This window comes from Rhinolophus sinicus, linkage group LG02 (assembly GCF_036562045.2).
Source record: "Rhinolophus sinicus isolate RSC01 linkage group LG02, ASM3656204v1, whole genome shotgun sequence".
NCBI classification, from domain to species: domain Eukaryota; kingdom Metazoa; phylum Chordata; class Mammalia; order Chiroptera; family Rhinolophidae; genus Rhinolophus; species Rhinolophus sinicus.
The window spans coordinates 49,380,372-49,387,218 of NC_133752.1; the positions used below are offsets into that span (position 1 = coordinate 49,380,372).

The 6,847-nt window shown below is 40.9% G+C and overlaps 1 non-coding gene across 1 annotated transcript; it reads right to left on the minus strand.

Annotated features, from left to right (window-relative positions):
- Positions 1-6,539: 6,539 nt before the first annotated feature.
- Positions 6,540-6,647, minus strand: LOC141570346 (U6 spliceosomal RNA). Its single transcript, XR_012494341.1, has one exon. It is a non-coding gene; the product is annotated as a U6 spliceosomal RNA (small nuclear RNA).
- Positions 6,648-6,847: the final 200 nt, after the last annotated feature.

The following is a 6,847-nucleotide window of genomic DNA, read 5'->3' on the forward strand; positions in this document are numbered from 1 at the left end:
TCACTTCTGTATCCCCAGGACCTACAATAGTGTGCGGCACAGACTAGGCAGTCGATAACTATTTGTTCAACACATCAATAAATTCACGAATGGATGAAGGGTGATTCTTGTGGAGGAGAGGCTGTTCCATGATGTGATCACCGTCCAACCTATGAGCTGAACCCAAGCCAGAATGGAGATTGATTACTGTTAGTCCTCTTTAGAATCTGTCTGAACATCATCATTTTTTCCTTTTAACATAAATCAGCACCCCTTCCCTGCCTCCTGGTAGTGCTGGGTCTGGAAAAGGTTCTGTGTATCCTGACCTGGTCAAGCATGTGAAGTAATTTCCCATATCTGGTAGCATTCACATATTAGTACCCATGACTATAACCCACCTTTACCCTATATAATTCTTTGGTTCCTGCTAAATGACACAGGGATCCATTTTTGTCTTGCAGCCTCCCAAGTCATGCCTCGTGTGTAAGTTTCCCTTAAGAAACTATATTGGGTACCATCCTAGAGTGGCCCACCTCTTTCTTCAGTCTTTCTCTTCCCTTCACTTACGGAAGTACATTTTCAGTCTCAGGGCCTTTCCTTTGGTCTGCATGTACAAACAATTCTCTATTGACACTCTTATGTCTCTGGCCTTATTAAAGGTTTCTCACAATTGTGGTGGCTATGATTTCTGTATTGTCAGACATATAGTTCATCTTTGAAATATGTACAATATACAAACACTCTGTTGGAGACAGACATACAGCAACATATGAGACAAAAGAGTCCCTTGTCCTCAAGAAGCTGGGGTTTGACCAGGAACTAAATTATCTGAAATTGGAACAGTCCCAGAAAGTCCAGGAAGCAAATTCTTGTGGTCTTAGATTATAATGCAGAAGAGTGGCGAGAGTAAAGTCTTTGTAACCAAGGGGCCAGTATAGTGATCTACTCCACATGTTGAGTCTGAAACATTCTGAGTCTGGCAACACCAAATGATGACGGTTAAAGTTCATACAGTGTATTAAAATGAACTTGGTTAATTAATAATCAAGTACGCAAAACCTGAAGAAACTTGTTCCCAGTTTTTTTTTCTGTTTTACCAGAAGTGCATTTCTTCCACTGTTAGTGTTAAGTTTTGCAATTGTGTCTGGTTGGTACTTTCCTGTCAACTTTTTCTATGATTGTGTTAATCTGAGGGAAAAGAGCAATGCAGAAGTCAGTTTGTCAAGAGTTGCATCAAGGCCAACAGCACTTTCTTACTCACAAAGACATGTCCTTCTCTTGCTTAAAGTAGCGCTAACAGTATAGGTGATCGGTCAGACTACTCCACTCAGGGGCTAATTCTGATTTTGACTCCAAACTGAGTATATGTCAACCGACACTTCACAGACTGCGTATTTCACAGAATGTGAATATATTGAAACTAGTTTTAGCTGGTCTGAGTGGGGAATCGGACTTTCTATCAACAATTCAGTTGAATCCACACGTGCGGTAACTGAATGCTCCCACAGAACAAAACAAGCTTGAATGTGTCTGTCTGCAGCTATTATAAGAGCAATTAAGGGTAGGGTCCTGAAACTGTGATCAGAAGGAAAACTCTTGTCTCTGACACTCCCCAACCACTCACCCACAGTCCAGCCTCAGTGGGAATCTTATGCTTTATGGTCCCCAAAACACCCCTTTGGACTGCTTAGCATTTGTGGTTGTTTACAATTATCTGTCTGTCAGCTCAGTAAGGGACTAGATCCTATTCACTACAGTATCCTGAATGCCTGGGGCAGTTAAGTGCTCAATAAATGTATGTATTGATGACCACCTGACTGATAACTTTCTACCTGTGATTAACCTATTGGGAAGTCAAAAAGAACATCATATATAATCAAGCACCTGAGTCCCATCTTGAGTACCTTTTCTAGCTTCGTGACGCTGGAAAAGTCACCCAGCCTTTCTGAGCTTCTATTTCCCCATCTGCAAAATAAGGATGATAATAATAACAATATCCTCCTCCTTCAGGACATTTCCTAGGAACAAATGTGATTACGGACTTGTAAGTACTTAGTGGATATTCAACCACATCAGCCAGACTCAGTTAAATGGTGAACATTTTTTTTAAATTGGGGAATATTGGGGAACAGTGTGTTTTTCAAGGACCCATCAGTCATTGTCCTTCAATCTAGTTGTGGAGGGCGCAGCTCAGCTCCAAGTCCAGTCGCCATTTTCAATCTTAGTTGCAGGGGGTGCAGCCCACCATCCCCTGTGGGAATTGAACCAGCAACCTTGTTGTTCAGAGCTCATGCTCTAACCAAGAGCCATCCGGTCGCCCCAATGGTGAGCATTTTAACATTGATGTAATAAAAGAACATTATGGTGGTAAATAGATGAATAATTTAAAAATTCAAGACATGGTCATCTATATTTTTACCCTCTGTAGTCAGTTTATTTGAGGTAAAAAGGATATGTAGCATGGAGGAACTGGTGGAAGTGGCAGCAAATAAACATGTATTTATTATCTGCCTTACCTTGTCCAGATTATTTGACTGCAAGTTCCTTGAGATCAGGAATCCTGGATTATTCATCATTGAGTACCAAATCCTAGATCAGGCTTGGGCCTAAGTATATTCAATACATAGTTACAGAACGAATGACTACCTGACCTAAATGATCTCTACATTTCCTCCAGCTGTTGTACCCATCCCTTCTTTTGTGCACAATGCCTTTGACTCATGCCTGGGAATTCAATTGCTTTTACCTGTGTCCATCACACATCTCTACCATGCATTGAAGAAAGAGGGTAAAATTCCCATGGGATAACAATATTGCATTTTAGTTTATGACAGATTATATAGAAAGCTTGAGATTGTATTTATCACCACTGGAATTCTTACAGATATAAGCACTGCCTTCTAGGATCAAATAAGAATGCAGTATTGTCCAAATATTGACATTAACTGGTTCTTCACACATGCACAAACTGCCAAAATCTGTCCGTTAGTTGAACTCTAATGTAATTATAATGCAATTAGAATAGAATGAACATTAAGCCTCGCCCCCCTCCCTCCATGGGTTTTTCTGTATGCATTCTGGGTAAAAGCATGCGCAGAAAGAAACTAGTTATATAACCAACATATGTCAATCCAATGACCTCAGTCTATACGTGACATCTCCTGCTGTAAGGAAATTTACCTACTTTCCTATATAAGAAAAAGCTAACCTAAAGTTAGGTGCGGTTGTCTGCCCCAGCAACTTCTATGCTGGCTTTGTTCTTCTTGAATAAACCTGCTTCCTTGCTCTCCTCATTTCAGGCTGAGTCTGTGAATTTTTTTCACCTTTTGCAAACGACCAGCAGTTAATTCCAATGACACAACATCAGCCACAAACTGTTTTGTTTGGAAAGAGGAAACCCTGCCTGTGGTCTTCAGGAGAAAAACAGAAGTATTTAATAAATTTGGGAAAAGAACAGAATTCATTTAATAAATTACATATTCAGAAACCCTTTGGGTCTTGTGACATTGCCAGAATAGTTTGTCCATGTTTTTCTAATTTAGTCAAAAATATTTCTTCAGAACATCTGGTGGAACAAATTAAACTCTTACCACCTTTCTGATAATGAATGCTTATGGTTAACTAACTTGTTTCTTGAAAATGTCTAACTCCGAGAGCTAGGGGTAGAGACACGAGCAAAGTGGCCGGCCGTGTTCTGCATGAAGGGCCCAGGACAAGTGTTTGGGGGCCGAAGCCCAGTCTGCATCCAATTCTCGAGCCCTTTGTCCGGCTTGGGCCCCTTCTGCCATAGGAAGAAACACCTTTTCCTTCTCACAGAGACAGAGAACCAGCAATATTTAAATGAATGAATTGGTGAAATGGGGTAGAAGTTTTCGCTCAGAATGCATGGCTTAGTCTGGTTTTCATGAACCAGTTTCTAATGGGTATAGAGTCTTAGTTTTGCAAGATGAAAAAGTTCTGGAGATTGGTTGCACAAATGTGACTATGAGTGTGCTTAACACTATTGCACTGTGCACTTAAAAATGGGTAAGACAGTAAATTGTGTGTGTATTTTACCACAATTTTTAAAAATGTAACCATCACACATCTCTACCATGCACTGAAGAAAGAGGGTAAAATTCCCATGGGATAACAATATTGCATTTTAGTTTATGACAGATTATACAGAAAGCTTGAGGTTGTACTTATCACCACTGGAATTCTTACAGATATAAGCATTGACCTCTAGGATCAAATAAGAATGTAGAATCGTCCAAATATTTCATATTGCCAGATTGAAAAATGAGCTTAAAAAATGAGTGTCCATATTCTGAAACAATATGTGAAAGTTATTCAATGCACAAAATACATGGATCCAAATAAACTGTGACATTTTCTCCAGAAGCAAAGCAAAGGAATTGAACTGTGATTCATTGCAGCACTTGGGGTTTTTTGTTGTTGTTTTTGTTTTTCCAGCTTTACTGAAATATAATTGATATATAACATTGTTTAAGTTAAGGTGTACAATGTATTGATTCAATACACTTAATATTGTAAAATGATTACCACCTCCATCACGTTTCCTAACTACTGTTTCTTTTTTGTGGTGAGAATATTTAAGATCTATTCTCTTAGCAACTTTCAAGTATATAATACAGTATTATAAACAGTGCTTGGTGTTTGAGCAAAAGTTTAGTAATCAGAAACTTCTCTGGCAACAACCACAGACCTGTTGGGGAGAATACACACACCTTGTTTTCAGCTCTTTTGTTCTACAGTTCCATTCAAGTGATTCTGCTGAGTTCACATGCCTTTTATTTTCTTACTTCACAGGGCAAGTTCACCTAGAGTAACATGCCAAACAGAAATATGGTGTGTGTTGCCACGCAGCAGCTTAACCGTTTGTTTCCTTGAACCTGCCCCCAAAGAAAGGAGAGTCTGTAAGACGGATCCTTTCAGGGACTTGGCTAAACCTTTGTGTTTGCACCTAATGCCTCCCTGTTGGTCCCAAAAAGATGACTGGACAGTCAATAACGAGTAAGATTCCTCACGAAAGGAACAACTCAAGCCAGGCGCAGTCACGTGGGGATCAACAGGAGAACCCACCGGGTTCACAGAGGTGGGCACAGCCCCCCACCTTCCTCATGCTAAGGAGAGCCTCTGCCTCTGTGGCTGCATTCCTTCCCAAAACCTGCAAGGGAAGTGATTCAATGAGGTTCTCTCCATCTATTCATATGCATATAGGTTTTGTCCCTTGGGGAAATTGAGACTTACAGTCCAGCTGTCTGCAGGCAAGAGTGATTGACTCGAATTGGTTTCCTATTACGATGTATGGGATTCACAGATCTTCAGATTGACAAGCTTTGTCTCCTTTACTTCCCCACTGAACTAATAAAAGCTGATGCGAGGCCGATTCGGGCCTTCCAGTCTTTGAGATTGGGGGTCCCTTGGCCTCCGCACTTAAGCACTATTCATGGCTACTGTCTTTCTTAACCCTGCGCCAGCCTCCTTGCTCCCCACAATTCTCGTCGTGTGGGACGTGACAGGTGTGTTTTTAATATTTACATTTACCTTCTTTAGAAACCCAGAGACTATTTATATCCAACAGCTTTGCCACTGGTCATATTTAAACTATTGTTTAAGTGGCAGCAACATTCTAATCACAGCAAAGTACAGCTAATCTGCACTTTGGGCCTTTTTTGCCTTACTCACCATGCCATCAGCATCGTTGACCTTGCCTACTTTAACAAAAGTTCTGTGTTGCTCTGCCTCCAGTGGTGGTCCTGTGTTTCTTCTTCCATCTCTGACTCTACCCTTCCTGCTTTGTCCTCTGCTTTTTTTCTATATTTACTCAAAGAACATTTCTGGAAGGACCACAGTGTGCCAGACACTGGGCTCCCAACAGGGAGCAGAATGGATGTGCAGCTCACTCCCTTGGGATGCCTTGAGAGTAGAGACACAGATGTGGATCAAATCATCACAGTAAGAAATGTGGACTAGCAATGAGGGCTCATGACAGGAGCGCTGGGCCATGGGGAGATCAGGGAAGGCCACTGGGGCTGAGATCTGAAGGATAAATAGGCGCCTGTGGACATGTGAAGAGGCGAGTCCATAACTCCAATGGTCAATCTCAGGCAGATTCATCTTCACCAACCTTGATTTGCAGAGTGCTTGTTGGTTTGCAACCACTTTCACATAGGAGGTCAGACAATTAAGCTCAGGAACTCATCTTAGAAAAAGTGCTACATACATCATTGCTGAATATCACTATGATCACCCTTGGGAAGCAATGCACTGAAGCCAGCTCTTAGTCCACCCTTCAAAGCAATTCTGGAACTCTTTTTCTGGAATGACCATCAGAGCTGTCATATTACCCTTGATATCCTGAATGTCATCAAAATGTCTTCCTTTCAATATTTCCTTTATCTTCGTGTAAAGAAAGAAGTTGTTGGGGGCCAGATCAGGAGTGTAGGGAGGGTGTTCCAATATAGTTATTTGCTTACTGGCTCAAAACTCCCTCACAGACAGAGCAAGAGCCATGAATTGTTGGCAAGAATTTCAGGTTGTCTAACTTTGTCATGCAGCCTTTTCAGCACTTCCATGAATTTGCGTGTCATCCTTGCGCAGGGGCCATGCTAATCTTCTCTGTATCGTTCCAATTTTAGTATATGTGCTGCCGAAGCGAGCACTTCAGCACTTCCAAATAGTAAATTTGGTTAACTGTTTTTCCAGTTGGTATAAATTCATAATGAATAATCCCTCTGATATCAAAAAAGATTAGCAACATCATTGCAACAAGTTCACAAACTTAATTGTCAAACCTCATATGTTACCATTTATGTTTTTAGTTCCTTCTTATTAGAGCAGAAAAAAGCTATTGATTTCTGTA